The sequence below is a fragment of the Lepidochelys kempii genome, chromosome 6, assembly GCF_965140265.1.
Source record: "Lepidochelys kempii isolate rLepKem1 chromosome 6, rLepKem1.hap2, whole genome shotgun sequence".
NCBI lineage: Eukaryota > Metazoa > Chordata > Testudines > Cheloniidae > Lepidochelys > Lepidochelys kempii.
In genome coordinates, this window is record NC_133261.1 from 29,473,417 (window position 1) to 29,490,246 (window position 16,830).

The window sequence follows — 16,830 nt, forward strand, 5'->3', positions numbered from 1 at the left end:
TCCCCCTTTGTATCATCCTAACCTTTAAACCTTTGTATATTGTTGGGAACATAGAATTGTCAGACTGGATCAGACCACCTGGTTCATCTAGTCCATTATCCTGTCCCCAATAGTGGTCAACACCAGCTGCTTCAGAGGAAGGTGCAAGAAACACTGTAGTAGACAATTATGGTAAAACCTGCCCCAGGAAAAGTTTCCACCTAACCTCCAATCCTTAGAGTTTGACTTACGGCCTGAAGACTTCCATCCCTCCCAAAATTCTTGCTTGTTTTTTTAATATTGTATACACTGGAGATTTTCATTATCCATATAAATGTCTGATCCTTTTTTTAATCCTGCTGCTCTCCTGGGCCTAAGTGATGTCCTATGACAATGAGTTCTACAAGTGTGATGACTGGCGTGCATGTGTATTGCCTTCCTGTTCCTGTTTGTTTCCTGGTTCCTGTTCCCTGAATTCAGTGCATGTGTATGTAACATTGGGTGTGTGCAGTTACTCAGGGGCTGCTGCTACATACCTGCCATTTGGACTGTTACGTTTTGTTCAGACTGTTGCTCTGTTAACTGGTTCATGGTTATTACATGTTTTGTTTGACCACCTGCTTGCGTGTCTGCTTCTGTTTGCTCGTGTTTGGAGATTGCTGTTCTAGGGAACTTCAGAGCATAACAGGCTAATAGTGCACTGTTTGTAAAAATATTGCCATCTTGGGTTTTGAGTTTGCTCAATTTCAATGACTGTCCCCTGGTTCCTGTATTACCAAACAGTGTGAATAGCAGTTCCTGATCTGCCTTCCCTATACGATTCATTCATGTCTCCTATCTAAGGCAAACACTCCCAATCCTTTCAGTCTCTTTTCACATGAAAGCTTTTCTATGCCCTAAATCATTATCATCACCCATCTCCTTCCTCTGCTGCTGCTCAGTGATATGGGTATCTGGTGCAATGGAATAAAGGGTCACAATCTGGCTCTATTGGCAATTAGCATTGAACCCTGGAAGGGTGTGTGTGTTTAATGAAATCTTGTAGGCAGTCCTATAAAGTGCACTAAAGCTAGGTCTACCCTGTGAGCTAGAAGTGTGATTCACAGCTTGCATACATATACTGGGCTCTAACTCTCATTGAAATAGCACGAGTATAAATAGTAGTATACCCGCAGTCCCATGGGCAGCGGAAGATCGGCTTAGCTATACTGAGTACGAACTTGCCTAAAACCAGTAGGCATGTGCTTGGTAAGGCTAAGCCATATCTCCACTGCCACTGCCCATGCTACTGCAGCTACACTTTTATACACATGAGAGCTAGTGTGAGGATCTGCAAATTGGAAATCACACTTCTAGGGGCATGGCTACTCTAGAAACTTCAAAGTGCTCCCGCGGCAGCACTTTGAAGCGCGAGTGTGATCGCGCGCGAGCGCTGGGGGAGAGCTCTCTCAGCGCCCCTGGTAATCCACCTCCCAGCGCTCAGAACCTGTCCACGGTAGCGCTTTAAAGCGCTCAGACTTGCTTCGCTCAGGGGGTGATTTTTCACACCCCTGAGCCAGCAAGTTAGAGCGCTATAAAATGTAAGTGTAGACAAGCCCTAGGTTGTAGTGTAGCCATAGTTAAAGATCGGATTTTCAAATGCACCTGACTTAGACTCCTCAGTCAGTTTTAAATTTTTTTACCCTAAATGATTTTATGTATTTATTAAAGGCCAGAGTAAGGCCCCCCAGTCCTTACCCACTTTGAGTAGCATCCGGCTCTTGGAGGAAGGTACCACTCACCCTGAATAAGAGAGGCAGAGTGTGGCCCTAGCTGTAAATGAAATGCAGGCTTTTAAGGCCTTAAAAGCAGTTACTGCAAAAGTACAGCAACTGCCTCTTCTCAGACTTTGTACTAAGCATTGAATCTGTGCATTATGAAGGAAATGAAAGGTTTGCTTCATTCTTTTCAAAGGAGTTTTGATGTGTGCAGGAGTCAGCTGTGTTAGAAGAGCGTACATTATGTTCGTCAAAGTGTTCATCAACAAATAGGCAATGTGAAAAATGTTCATTATTAGCACATATCATTGCTGCTACGGCTCTTGAGAGGAGGAACCGTACTCAGCCATAAAAATCTGCTCCAGGCTGACAATTTGCATTCACTTCAGTTCAGCCCAGAAATGAATAAATTGCAGATTCTAAAAGAAATTAATTAGGCTGTTTTTAACAAAAGAGGACCCCTCTCCCGCAAAAAGCAGCACCTTTGATCCAGATACTGTTTTGCTTTCCCCTAACTTAACTTAAAAGAAGAAGGTTGCATTGAAAAATGTATAGCCCATTCACTGCTAACCAATGACTGAAGAACCTGATCTTGCAAACAAATTCACACATATTTAAGTGTGTAATCTCATTGACTTCCGTAGAGCTACTCACAAGCTTAAAGTTAAACAGATGTACGTGTGTTTCCTGGATGATGGCAACAGTGAAGATGTGCCTTAATGCATTAATAACCATTATTAGGGAGGAAAATACTAGGTTAACTCCAGAAAAAGTTTGAATCATTTTGAACAAAAGATGATGTTCTTTATTTGTTTACAAAACACATTTGAAAATGTCTTTTATAATCACTTTATATATACCAACCCACGTATCACACCAACCAAATGCATGTAACTGGAATTTATATAGCTAATGAATGTGTATCTTCCCTGCAAAAGTACAGGATGGGTTTGTGTTCACTTCTAAATAAAAATAATTGTCATTTGCATTGACATCCGTTCAAATTTACAATAGATTAATGCTATTAAAATGTAGAAGAAATTATTATATTCTGGTTTTTAGTTGTCTATTTTGAATACTAAAAAGTTAACTCCATTTATAACTATTTTATAATCAATTGCATTTCTTGGAAGAAAAAGTATGGCTCATTTCAAATAAGATCTTGTAGAAATCAAGTGACATCCTGTGATAAGAAACTAGAATGACTGGTGCAGGAAATGAAATCAGATATTACAGTGGAGTAGTAATCATGACTGGAATACAGGTATTGAAGGGTATGTGCTGTTCAGGAAAGGCAGAAATAAAGGTAAAAGTGGTGGAGTAGCATTGTATTTTAATGATTAGGTAGACAGTAAAGAAATTAGAAGTGATGGAATAGATAAAATGGAATTTGTTTGGGTCAAAATCACTTTGGGGAAGAAAGGTAATATAGGGTCCACTGGGATAGTCCTTGGGGTCTACTACAGACTCTCAGGATCCGATATGGATAGAGATGTCTCTAATATTTTTAGTGAAATAAATGCTACTGGGAATTGTGTGGTTATGGGAGACATTCATTTACTAGATATAGATTGGAGGACAAGTGCTACTAATAATGGTAGAGACCTTATGTTCCTGGAGGAGATAGCGGATAGATTTCTTCACCAAATAGTCACTAAACCAATAAGAGGTGATGCTATTTTAGATTTAATATTGATAAGTATCAAGGACCTCATAGAAGAACTGGTTGTAGAGGTCAACATTGGTTCAAGTGATCATGAGTTAATTCTATTTAAATTAAATGGAAGGATAAACAAAAACAGGTCTGCAGCTAAGGTCCTTGATTTCAAAAGGGAAAACTTTCAACAATTAAGGAAATTCGTTAGGGAATGGACTGGGTTGAAGAACTCAAAAATCTGTGTGTGGAAGAAGCTTGGAATTATTTTAAGTCAAAGTTGCAGAAACTATCTGAGGCCTGCATCCCAAGCAAGGGAAGGAATTCATAGGGAAGGGTTGCAGGCCAAACTGAACAAGCATCTTGAAGAGAAAGCAGAAAGCCTATAAGCAATGGAAGAAGGAATGGATCAGCAAGGAAAGCTACCACTTGGAGGTCAGAAAGTATAGAGAAAAAGTGAGACCTGCAGAAAGCCAAGCAGACCTTGCAAAGGAAAGTAAAATCAATAGTAAAAGGGTCTTTAGCCATATAAATAAAAAGAAAACCAGGCAAGAAGAAATGGGACTGCTAAACACTGAGGATGGAGTGAAGATTAAAGATAATCTAGGTATTGCCCAACACCTAAGTGAATACTTTGCCTCAGTTTTTAATAAGAGTAATGAGGAGCTTCAGGACAGTAGCAGGGTGGCTAATGGGAATAAGAGTATGGAAGCATAAATTACCACATCCGAGGTGGAAACCAAACTCAAACAGCTTAATGGGACCAAATCGGGGAGCCTGGTTAATCTCCATCTAATAATATTAAAGGAACTGGCACCAGAAATTGCAAGACCAATAGCAAGGATTTTAAATGAATCCATCAAGTCTTGATTGTACCATATGACTGGACACCTGCAAATATAGTACCTACATTTAAGAAAGGAAAAAAATGATCCAGGAAACTACAGGCCCATTAGTTTGACCTCAATTGCATACAAAGTCTTAGAAGAAATTTTGAAAAAGAGAGTAGTTAAATGGTAAATGATAATTGGGTTAAAATATAACATGGTTTTATTAAAGATAGATCATGCTAGACTGGGTGGGTAAGTTAATATCTTTTACTGGATCAACTTCTGTTACTGAGAGAGACGAGCTTTTGAGATTATACAGACATCTTCTGGTATTCCCAATATGGAGGAGGACTGGAATATCATACAGGAAAATTTGGACAACTTTGAAAACTGGAGTAATAGTGCAAAGTGCATGGTCATGAATTTAGGGACTAACCACAAGAATTTTTTGTATAAGCTGGGGATTTATCAGTAGGAAGAGACAGAGGAGGAGAAAAAGTTGGGTGTATTGGTCTGTCACAGCATGACTATAAGCCACCAGTGTGATGCAGCTGTGAAAAAGGCTTCTGCAATCCTAGGATGCATCAAGTGAGGTATTGCCAGTAGAGATCGGGAAGTATTATTACCACAATACAAGGCACTGGCGAGACCTCCTCTGGAATATTGTGTGCAGTTCTGGTCTCATATATTTAAGAAAGATGAATTCAAACTAGACCAGGTGCGGAGAAGGGCTACTAGGATGATCAGAGGACTGGAGAACCAGTCTTACAGGAGTAGACTTAAGGAGCTTGTCTTATTTAGCCTAACAAAACGAAAGACAGGGCAACAAAATGGCAGATGAAATGTAGTGTCGATTAATGCAAAGTAATGCACATTGGAAAACATAATCCTAACTATACATATACAATGATGGGGTCTAAATTAGCTGTTACCACTCAAGAAAGAGATCTTGGAGTCATTGTAGATAGTTCTCTGAAGTCATCCACTCAGTGTGCAGCGGCACTCAAAAAAGTGAACAGAATGTTGGGAATCATCGAGACAGGGATAGATAATAAGACACAAAATATCATATTGCCTCTATATAAATTCATGGTACGCCCATATCTTGAATACTGTGTGCAGATGTGGTCGCCCCATCTCAAAAAAGAATGGAATTGGAAAAGATTCAGAAAAGGGCAACAAAAATTATTAGGGGTATAGAATGGCTTCCGTATGAGGAGAGATTAATAAGACGGGGACTTTTCAGCTTGGAAAAGAAGCGACAAAGGGAGGATATGAAAGAGGTCTATAAAATCATGAGTGGTATAGAGAAAGTAAATAAGGAAGTGTTATTTACTCCTTCTCATAATACAGGAACAAGGGGCCACCAAATGAAATTAATAGGTAGCAGGTTTAAAACAAACACAAGAAAGTATTTTTTCATGCAACGCACTGTCAACCTCTGGAACTCCTTGGCAGAGGGTGTTGTGAAGGCCAATACTATAACGGGGTTCAAAAGGGAGCTAGATAGATTCATGGAAGATAGGTCCATCAATGGCTGTTAGCCAGGATGGGCAGGAATGGTGTCCCTTGCTTCTGTTTGCCAGACGCTGGGATTGGGTGACAGGGCATGGATCACTTGATGATAACCTCTCTGTTCATTCCCTTTGGGGCACCTGCCATTGGCCACTGTGAGAGGACAGGATAATGGGCTTGATGGACCTTTAGTCTGACCCACTATGACCGTTCTTATGTTCTTATGAAAGAGGAGGGGAGATACAATTGCTCTCCATAAATACATCCGAGGGATAAACGCCAAGGAGGGAGAGGAGTTATTTAAGTTAAGGACCAGCATTGGCACAAGAACAAATGGCTATAAACCAGCCATCAATAAATGTAGTCTTGATATTAGATAAAAGTTTCTAACCGTCAGATGAGTGAAGTTCTGGAACAGCTGTCTAAAGGGAGTAGTGGAGAAGAAAAATCTAACTTGTTTTAAGACTAAGCTTGATAAGTTTCTGGAGGGGATGGTATGATGAGATTGCCTACAATGCCATAAGGCCTATCCACGACTGCTATTAGCAAATATCTCCAATGGACAGAGATGGGCCACTAGATGTGGAGGGCTCTACACAAAAGTTACTACACAAAATTATTTCCCTGGTATCTGGCTTGTGGGTCTCACCCATATGCTCAGGGTCTTAACTGATCGCTATATTGGGGGTTGGGAAGGAATTTCCCCCCAGGTCAGACTGGCCGAGACCCTGGGTTTTTCCACCTTCCTCTGCGCCATGGGACATAGGTTTTAACAAGAGAAAATGGTGGATTATCTAGAACTTGAAGCTTTTAAGTCAAGATTTGAGGACTTCATCCAGAGGTTTTGAGCCTATTACTGGAGTGGGTGGGAGACGGTTTGTGGCTGCGATGCACAGGAGGTCAGACTAGCTAATCGTGATGGTCCCTTTTGGCCTTACAGTCTGAGTCTGTGATGAGTATCTATTTATTGTATTACCTCAGCAATGGTACAAAGTTGAGTGTAAACCATAAAGGGTGGTTCTACTCTGAAAAAAGAGTATGTACATTTGCATCTTCTCGCTCAGCGTATTTGGTCCCCGTGTCACTTCAGAGTCACATAATTCATTTTACAGATTAAAATAATCATTTACTAGTTTTTAACTCCTGTTTAGCTCTTCCTCGTCAATGAGCTGGATTCTTTACGGGCTCATAAGTGTCCACAAAATTGTTAATAGAATTCTTATCTTTATTTTTTGAAGAAGGATTCAGGGGCCCTTGGACATTTTAGTTATTTTAGGAGTACCTTTCCATAAAGATGGCCTTAGGCGGGATGTGATCTGCCCAGATGGTATTTTTAACCTGTCATCGTGCTATCTTCATTCAGCAACAGTCAATTACTAGGCAGTGGCTCAAAAAGTTTTGGAGTGTAGAAAAATTACAGCCTGATGGAGAGTTTTTGTGATGCAGAGAACACAGGGACAAACTCAAGGGCTGATCCAAAGCTCATTGAACTTAATGGACAGACTGCCCTCCCTTTGGAATAGGCTCTCAAGCACTAGAAATTAAAATGACTGGTTGGGAATCTGCTCAGGCTTGCAACATGCTAGCTGGGACTGTAAGAAGAGGGGGAGGCAGTGTGCCATTCCATCTGATTATTTTTTTCAGTACCCCTCTCTGGCAGCTTGGGTTCCTGTTCTTGCTTGTGTCCCAGCATACCGTAAGAATGGGCATGGGTGAATGAGAATATTTCTTCTGACTTGTTTCAGAGTAGCAGCCATGTTCGTCTGTATCTGCAAAAAGAAAAGAAGTACTTGTGGCACCTTAGAGACTAACAAATTTATTTGAGCATAAGCTTTCGTGAGCTACAGCTCACTTCATCGGATGCATGTAGTAGAAAATAGAGTGGGGAGATTTTATATACACAGAGAACATGAAACAATGGGTGTTACCGTACACACTGTAACAAGAGTGATCAGGTAAGGTGAGCTATTACCAGCAGTGGGGAAGGGGGAGCTTTTTGTAGTGATAATCAAGGTCGGCCATTTCCAGCAGTTGACAAGAATGTGCGAGGAACAGTGGTGGTGGTGGTGGGGGGGGAAATAAACATGGGGAAATAGTTTTACTTTGTGTAATGACACATCCACTCCCGGTCTTTATTCAAGCCTAAGTTAATTGTGTCCAGTTTGCAAATTAATTCCAGTTCAGCAGTTTCTCGTTGGAGTCTGTTTTTGAAGTTTTTTTTGTTGAAGAATTGCCACTTTTAGGTCTGTAATCGAGTGACCAAAGAGAGTGAAGTGTTCTCCAACTGGTTTTTGAATGTTATAATTCTTGACATCTGATTTGTCCATTTATTTTTTTACGTAGAGACTGTCCAGTTTGACCAATGTACATGGCAGAGGGGCATTGCTGGCACATGATGGCATAAATCACATTGGTAGATGTGCAGGTGAACGAGCCTCTGATAGTGTGGCTGATGTGATTAGGCCCTATGATGGTGTCCCCTGAATAGATATGTGGACACAGTTGACAAAGGGCTTTATTGCGAGGATAGGTTCCTGGGTTAGTGTTTTTGTTGTGTGGTTGCTGGTGAGTATTTGCTTCAGGTTGGGGGGCTGTCTGTAAGCAAGGACTGGCCTGTCTCCCAAGATCTGTGAGAGTGATGGGTCGTCCTTCAGGATAGGTTGCAGATCCTTGATGATGCGTTGGAGAGGTTTTAGTTGGGGGCTGAAGGCAACGGCTAGTGGCGTTCTGTTATTTTCTTTGTTGGGCCTGTCCTGTAGCAGGTGACTTCTGGGTACTCTTCTTATGCTCAAATAAATTTGTTAGTCTCTAAGGTGCCACAAGTCCTCCTTTTCTTTCTTCTGACTTTGTTTCTTTTTCTCCCCTCCCACCCTTCCCATATGAAATGGCAGGTGGACTGAGTGGGAGCAGTGTGAAAATGAAGTGGAGAGAGTGTGTGACTCAGCAGTTGAGCTGGGAACTTCTGAGCAGAAAGTCAGCTAACTGGGCTCAAACACTCAGGTGCAAGATTCCCATTCAGTTCCCCCAGAGATTAGGATAGACCCTTATGGATTAATGCACCAGAAAAAGTGGCTGTTTGTTTTTCTGCAGGCTTATTTACAGTAGAGAGGAGGAACACAAAATGGTTGGTTTGTTCTTGGAGTTTGTACAGAAACTCACAGAGCAAAGGAAGGATGTCCTGGTGGTTAAGGCACAGCCATGGGTCTCAGGAAATCTGGGTCCAGAACCTGGTCAAGACACTTGATCTCTATGCTTCAGTTTCCCATTTGTAAAACAGAAAATAATACTTCTGCTTATAGGTTGATCCCAGTTGGGAAGCCCAGGCACTGCCTTTATGCTAAAACTAATTAGTATATTTTCTTAAATTCATGCTCTGTACGGAAGATGCTGTGATTTCAATATGTTAGTAATTACATAGTGCCTAGCATGATGAGGCCCTGACCCTACCTAGGGCTTCTGGTGCAATTAAAATATACAAATAAGTGGTAATAATACATTTATGTAGTACTAATGGACTGACAGCACTGTGACACCTATTCGAATCTTGCTCTCTGAAGTGCTGTCTACCGTGGATCTAAAATCCAGTTCCCTTTTGCTGCTCCCCACACACAAAGAGAGAAGAGTGACAGATTAAAGGAGTTGGCGGATGTGATTGCAGAGCCATTGGCCTTTATCTTTGAAAACTCATGGCGATCGAGGGAAGTCCCGGGCAACTGGAAAAAGGCTAATGTAGTGCCCATCTTTAAAAAAGGGAAGAAGGAGGATCCTGGGAACTACAGGCCAGTCAGTCTCACCTCAGTCCCTGGAAAAATCATGGAGCAGGTCCTCAAGGAATCCATTCTGAAGCACTTAGAGGAGAGGAAAGTGATCAGGAACAGTCCGCATGGATTCACCAAGGGCAAGTCATGCCTGACTAATCTAATTGCCTTCTATGACAAGATAACTGGCTCTGTGGATGAGGGGAAAGCGGTGGACGTGTTGTTCCTTGACTTCAGCAAAGTTTTTGACACGGTCTCCCACAGTATTCTTGCCATCAAGTTAAAGAAGTATGGGCTGGATGAATGGACTACAAGGTGGATAGAAAGTTGGCTAGATTGTCGGGCTCAACGGGTAGTGATCAATGGCTCCATGTCTAGTTGGCAGCTGGTATCAAGTGGAGTGCCCCAAGGGTCGGTACCTCGGGCCGCTTTTGTTCAATATCTTCATAAATGATCTGGAGGATGGTATGGATTGCACCCTCAGCAAGTTTGCAGATGACACTAAACTGGGAGGAGAGGTAGGTATAGGACACAGAGTGACCTAGACAAATCGGAAGATTGGGCCAAAAGAAATCTGATGAGGTTCAACAAGGACAAGTGCAGAGTCCTGCACTTAGGATGGAAGGATCCCATGCACCGCTACAGACTAGGGACCAAATGGCTCGGCAGCAGTTCTGCAGAAAAGGACCTAGGGGTTACAGTGGACGAGAAGCTGGATATGAGTCAAGAGTGTGCCCTTGTTGCCAAGAAGGCCAATGGCATTTTGGGATGTATACGTAGGGGCATTGCCAGCAGATCGAGGGACGTGATCGTTCCTCTCTATTCAACGTTGGTGAGGCCTCATCTGGAGTACTGTATCCAGTTTTGGGCCCCACGCTACAAGAAAGATGTGGATAAATTGGAAAGAGTCCAGTGGAGGGCAACAAAAATGATTAGGGGACTGGAACACATGAGTTATGAGGAGAGGCTGAGGGGACTGGGATTGTTTAGTCTGCAGAAGAGAAGAATGAGGGGGGATTTGATAGCTCCTTTCAACTACCTGAAAGGAGGTTCCAAAGAGGATGGATCTAGACTGTTCTCAGTGGTAGCTGATGACAGAACAAGGAGTAATGGTCTCAAGTTGCATTGGGGGAGGTTTAGGTTGGATATTAGAAAAAACTTTTTCACTAGGAGTGTGGTGAAGCACTGGAATGGGTTACCTAGGGAGGTGGTGGAAGCTCCTTCTTATACAGGTTGACTGTGTGTTATATGAAGAAGAACTTCCTTATGTTTGTTTTAAACCTGCTGCCTATTAATTTCATTGGGTGACCCCTGGTTCATGTATTATGTGAAGGGGTAAATAACGCTTCCTTATTCACTTTCTCCACACCAGTCATTATTTTATAGACCTCTGTCATATCCTCCCTTACTCATCTCTTTTTTAAGGTGAGCAGTCCCAGTCTTTTTATCTCTCCTCGTGTGTCAGCTGTTCCACCCCCCCTAATCATTTGCATTGCCCTTCTCCACACTTCTTCCAGTTCTAATACAGTAGGACCTCAGAGTTACAAACACTAGAGTTATGAACTGCCCAGTTAACCACACTCCTTATTTGGAACCGGAAGTATACAATCAGGCAGCAGCAGACACACACAGACAGAAAGACACGCACACACAAAAAGCACAAATACAGTACAGTATGGTGTTAAAAGTAAACTACTAAAAAAATAAAGGGAAAGCAGCATTTTTCTTCTGCATAGTAAAGTTTCAAAGCTGTATTAAGTCAATTTTCAGTTGTAAACTTTTGAAAATACAACCATAGCATTTTGTTTAGAGTTACGAGCAACCTCCATTCCCCAGGTGTTCATAACTCTGAGGTTCTACTGAATATCTTTTTTGAGAGGAGGTGACCAGAACTGCATGTGATAATCAAAGTGTGGACATACAGTGGATTTATAGAATGGCATTATGACACTTTGTCATATCATCTATCTCTTTCCTAATGGGTTCTTAACATTCAGTTAGCTTTTTTGACTGCCGCTGCACATTGAGCAGATGTTTTCAGAGAACTATCCACGATGACTCCAAGATCTTTTTCTTGAGTGGTAACAGCTAATTTAGACCCCCATTATTTTGTAGGTATAGTTTGGATTATGTTTTCCAATGTGCATTAATTTGCATTTATCAACATTGAATTTCATCTTCTATTTTATAGCCCAGTCACCCAGTTTTGTGAGATCCCTTTGTAACTCTTTGCGGTCACCTTTGGACTTAACTATCTGGAGTAATTTACTATTGTCTGCAAACTTTTCTCCCTCACTGTTTCCCCACTTTTCCAGATAATTTATGACTATGTGGAACAGTACTGGTCCCAGTACAGGTCCTTGGGGGACCCTGCTATTTCCCTCTCTCCCCATGAAAACTGAGAGGTTTCAGAGTAGCAGCCGTGTTAGTCTGTATTCGCAAAAAGAAAAGGAGTACTTGTGGCACCTTAGAGACTAACAAATTTATTTGAGCATAAGCTTTCATGAGCTACAGCTCACTTCATCGGATGTTTATTCCTACCCTTTGTTTCCTACCTTTTAACCAGTTACTGATCCATGAGAGGATTTTCCCTCTTATCACATGACTGCCTCCTTTGTTTAAACCCTTTTGGTGAGGGACCTTGTCAAAAGCTTTCTGAAAATCCAGGTACACAATATTCACCAGATCACCCTTGTCCACATGTTTTTGACCCCCTCAAATAATTCTAATAGATTGGTGAGGCATGATTTCCCTTTACAAAAGCCATGTTTGCTCTTCCCCAACATACTGTGTTCATCTATGTGTCTGATAATTCTGTTCTTTATTATAGTTTCAGCCGATTTGCCTGGTACTGAAGTTAGGCTTACTGGCCTGTAATTGCCAAAATTGCTTCTGGAGCCTTTTAAAAAATAGGTCTTATATTAGGTATCTGCCAGCTATCTGGTACAGTGGATAGATTTAAGTGATAGTTTATATACCACAGTTAGTAGTTCTGCAATTTCATATTTGAGTTCTTTCAGAACTCTTGGGTGAACACCATCTGGTCCTGGTGACTTATTACTGTTTCATTTATCAATTTGTTCCAAAACCTACTTTATTGACATCTCAATCTGGGACAGTTGCACAGATTTGTCACCTAACAAGAATGGCTCAGATGTAGGAATCCCCCTCACTTTCTCTGTCGTGAAAACCCAAGCAAAGAATTCATTTAGCTTCTCCACAATGGCCTTGTCTTCCTTGAGTGCTCCTTTAGCACCTGTCATCTCATGGCCCCACTGATCGTTTGGCATTCTTCCTGCTTCTGATGTACTTCAAAAAATGTGTTGTTAGTTTTTGTGTCTTTTGCTAGTTTCTCTTCAAATTCTTTTGTGGCCTGTTTAATACTTTTACACTTTACTTGCCAGAGTTTATGCTCCTTTCTGTTTTCCTCAGTAAGGATTTGACTTCTAATTTTTAAAAGAAGTCTTTTTGTCTCTAACTGCCTCTTTTACTCTGTTGTTTAGTCATGGTGGCATTTTTTGGTGCTCTTACTGTTTTGTTTTGTGTGTGTTTTTTTAAATTTGGAGTATACATTTAGTTTGAGCCTCAGTTATGGTGTCTCCATGAAGTTTGCTGGCATTTCACTCTTGTGACTGTTCCTTTTAATTTCTATTTAACTAGCCCCCTCATTTTTGGGTAGGTCCCCTTTTTGAAGTTAAATGATACTGTAGTGCACAGATCGGCAACCTTTGGCACACGGCCCAAAAGGGAAATCCCCTGGCGGGCCAGGATGGTTTGTTTATCTACAGCGTCCGCAGGTTTGATCGATCGCAGCTCCCACATCCCTTGGCCCACGCTGCTTCACGCAGCCCCATTGGCCTGGAGCGGTGAATCGCGGCCAGTGGGAGCTGCGATCAGCCGAACCTGCAGACGCTGCAGGTAAACAAACTGGCCTGGCCTGCAAGCGGATTTCCCTGATGGGCCGCGTGCCAAAGGTTGCCGATCCCTGCTGCAGTGGGTTTCTTTGATATTTCCCCTTACAAGGATGTTAAATTTAATTACATTATGGTCGCTATTACCAAGCGGTTCAGCTATATTCACCTCTTGGACTAGATCCTGTGTACCACTTAGTACAAAGTCAAGAATTGTCTCTCCCTTTGTGGGTTCCAGGACTGCTCCAAGGAGCAGTTGCTCCAAGAAGCAGCCATTAGGGAGATGAGGGAAAGACGGAACAGAGCAGAAGGAGAAAGGGAGAACTTAACTAGATGCGTGAAAGAGGGCAAGAGACAACATAAAACAAGAAGAAAATGAGGGCGGGAACATGCCACCAGCAGATGCACTCACTATTTTCAAATCTAAACTTATTTCTTAATCTCTTAACCACATCTTCAAAAAAGCATACCTTTTTGGGCCAGCTTATTCTGCCCTGTGGCTCATCTGCCGTATTCCACCCCAGAGATGGTTGCATTTCACCGGGGGGGATTGATTCCTACGGTATAGGCAGCTAGAGCAATATGTCCACACTTGTCTCGTGGCTGCACTTGAACATTTCCCATTGAAAGCCCATAGTTAACTTAATAAACTCATTTGGGCTCCTGTAGAATGAAAGGCTTTAAGAGTTCCTTATTATTATTTCATTTTTCATGTGGTTTTTGATCTGCTGTTAAATGGCTTCAGGTGGTTCTGCAACTTCCCTCTACTTGAAAGGACTCTCAGTTCATTTTGATTCTGGCTTTTGTTTCTCTTGACGTTTTCTTTCTTTGCTAGTCATTAGAGATGATCTCAGACAGCAGCCTCAAATTCTAGCACCACTAAACATGAAAGATGGATTGAGACCTCATCTTTGTGCCTATCCTTATTCACTGATAATGCCCACTTCCCTACATTACAATTTCTACATCTCCCCAGAGATCACGTGCCATCCCCACTACTGAACCTCTTCCACAGCCTGCATACTGTGCTGAGGACAATCACCTACTAAGGTAAGTTTGGATGAAGCTAAGTCTGGGTCACTTAGCTTCGTCCAAACTGACACTTCTGGGGTAGCTTAATAGCAAGGAAGGCAGTTTTAAGGATGAGCACAGGTATCTCTGGATTGTCATCTACCACACCAGCATCTGGCCAAGCATTTGAAGTCTTTCATTTTTGGAGCTAAAAAGGGATTTTTCTTTTTTGTTTGTTTGTTTGTTTGTTTGTTTGTTTTTCCCTTTCAGAAGGGAGGAGGGGATGAGATAGATATTGCTCCAACAATAGACTGAAGAAAAGTAAGTGGGCACTTTCTATCTATAGGTGCATTTATGTAAGATCCTATATTCAGGGTTCCAGTGTGTCACACAATTCCACAGCTGCAGAATTGTGTTCTAAGTCTGAACTTTAATTTAAAAAGGTAAAATCTTTCTAACCCTTTCTGATGACATAGATAGCATGGAAAAGGGAACCAAGTCTAAGCAGATCATGTGATATCTTCCTGTGTTTACAGAGAGCCTGAAGCAATGGTTCTGAAAGCTATAAACTTCCCCATTCCTCTCAATTAGGGTGTTAACCGTGAAACCCTAAAGGTGGTAGATTAAATCCCAACATTGTTAGTTATTTCAGCACTGATCATTTTAGCAGGAACATCTCGCTAATATGCATATGCTGCCATCCCAAGCAGATTCACTGAGTACTGAAAGTCTCAACTGTATCAAAACTTCTAGTTTCCTTCCACCCTCCAACTTTTATGAGGCATTAGGTGTTTTCAGTGCAAAAATGAGCAGAATATTGAAAACTGAAAATGTGAGGACAGTGTCAAATAAACGGAATTTAGTGTCAAAACAAATATGACAGGGGATTCAGCACCTCTGAAAATCAACTCTCTGGTATACATATTGATTCCTTTTTGGGGAACTTCTTTTTCTCTGCAACTGAGACAGTAATCAAAGCCTGTTCCAGCCTCTTGTTTAGAATAATTATCATTGTCCTATTTTATTTCTTCTTTAAATCCCCTTCCCCATCTTTATTTTAGGCTCCAACTGAAGCAAAGTGTTGTAGTTAACATTATAAATTGCATGAAGGAGTGTTGAGGGAATTCCATTGGCTTTCAGTTAAATATCAAACTGGCTTAAGAACTGCTTTGATGACTTACAGCATAAAGTGATGCACAAATTGGGACATATGGATTTATCCAAGTTGTTTCCAGTGTTTGAACCGAGCTGTCTGATCTTCTGAAGTGGGTCTCTTGGTAGTTTCACATGACAGGCTTACTTAACAAGTGCTTTTGGTTGCTCTGTATGCTAAAATCTGGACTTCCTCCAGAGAGGATTTAAAATGTTGAGTCGAGTTCATTTAAGTCAGGGCCCCTGATTGAAAACCACTGCTCTAGAACAAATGGAATGAGACCATGTAATTAAAGACTGTCGTCACCTGGTCAACACACAGATTAGCACTAAGTTAATTAAAGGTGTGTTTTAAAATGGATATAGTTAAATCAGCACAAAAGCTTGCATGGACGCTTCCACTGATTTATATAGGTTTATCTGCATTTGGTACACTTTTTCAAAATTGATTTTAATTAGAGTGGTGTAACTTCTTTGCATAGAAAAGGCTGACCTTAATTCTGGAATTTCCTAACATCTGACTTCTTGACTTTGAAGTCATAATGTTATTTTAACGTACATTTTGTATGTAATTTCCTAGGTTTTTATATAGAAAACTGGAAAATAAAAATATCCATTCTCTGGTACCATATTGTCTCCCTACATAAGTTATCAGCAGGGTTTGAACCTAGGACTTTTAGGTGAAATCAATGGGAGTTTTATTAATGTGAGAAATACAAGGCTGTCACTTTCAGATGTGGAGCACCCCATGCCAGGTGCTGAGCACTCTTAGCTCGAAGTGAAGTCAGTGAGTCGTTAAGTGTGCTGAGAATCTGATAGGAAATTGTCAGTACCTCCCTAACTCCTACTGATTTCAATGGGAGTTACATGCCTAAAAACCTCTGATGTGGGCTCATCTCTTGTTCTCTCAAACGGGCACCATAAGATCCGCACTGTCCTTCACTTGAATAGGAGAAGAACTGCCAGATAAGGGAGAATAAGAAGCTTGTGACTCTGTGCTCCACACAGTATTCTGTTTTAGAAGGGAGATAACATGCTTCTATAAAGTCTTATCTTCTGTGTTTAAGGTCAGATCCTCAACTGATGTAGATCCACTGTTCTATTTACTTTAGTGGAGCTGTGGCCAATGGACACCAGCTGAGGATCTGTCCCAAAGTTTGCAGTTTTTGGATCTTTAGAAAAATAAATGATGAATGATGATGCATCCTGAAGGAATCTTAGCTTAGCAAACCACAATGATAGCCCTTTTGTGGCCATTATCCT

The 16,830-nt window shown here is 41.3% G+C and overlaps 1 protein-coding gene across 6 annotated transcripts in view; it reads left to right on the top strand.

Annotated features, from left to right (window-relative positions):
* Positions 1-16,830, top strand: part of PTPN5 (protein tyrosine phosphatase non-receptor type 5) — a 141,334-nt gene that overhangs the window by 71,714 nt on the left and 52,790 nt on the right. The gene's annotated exons all lie outside the window — the stretch shown is intronic.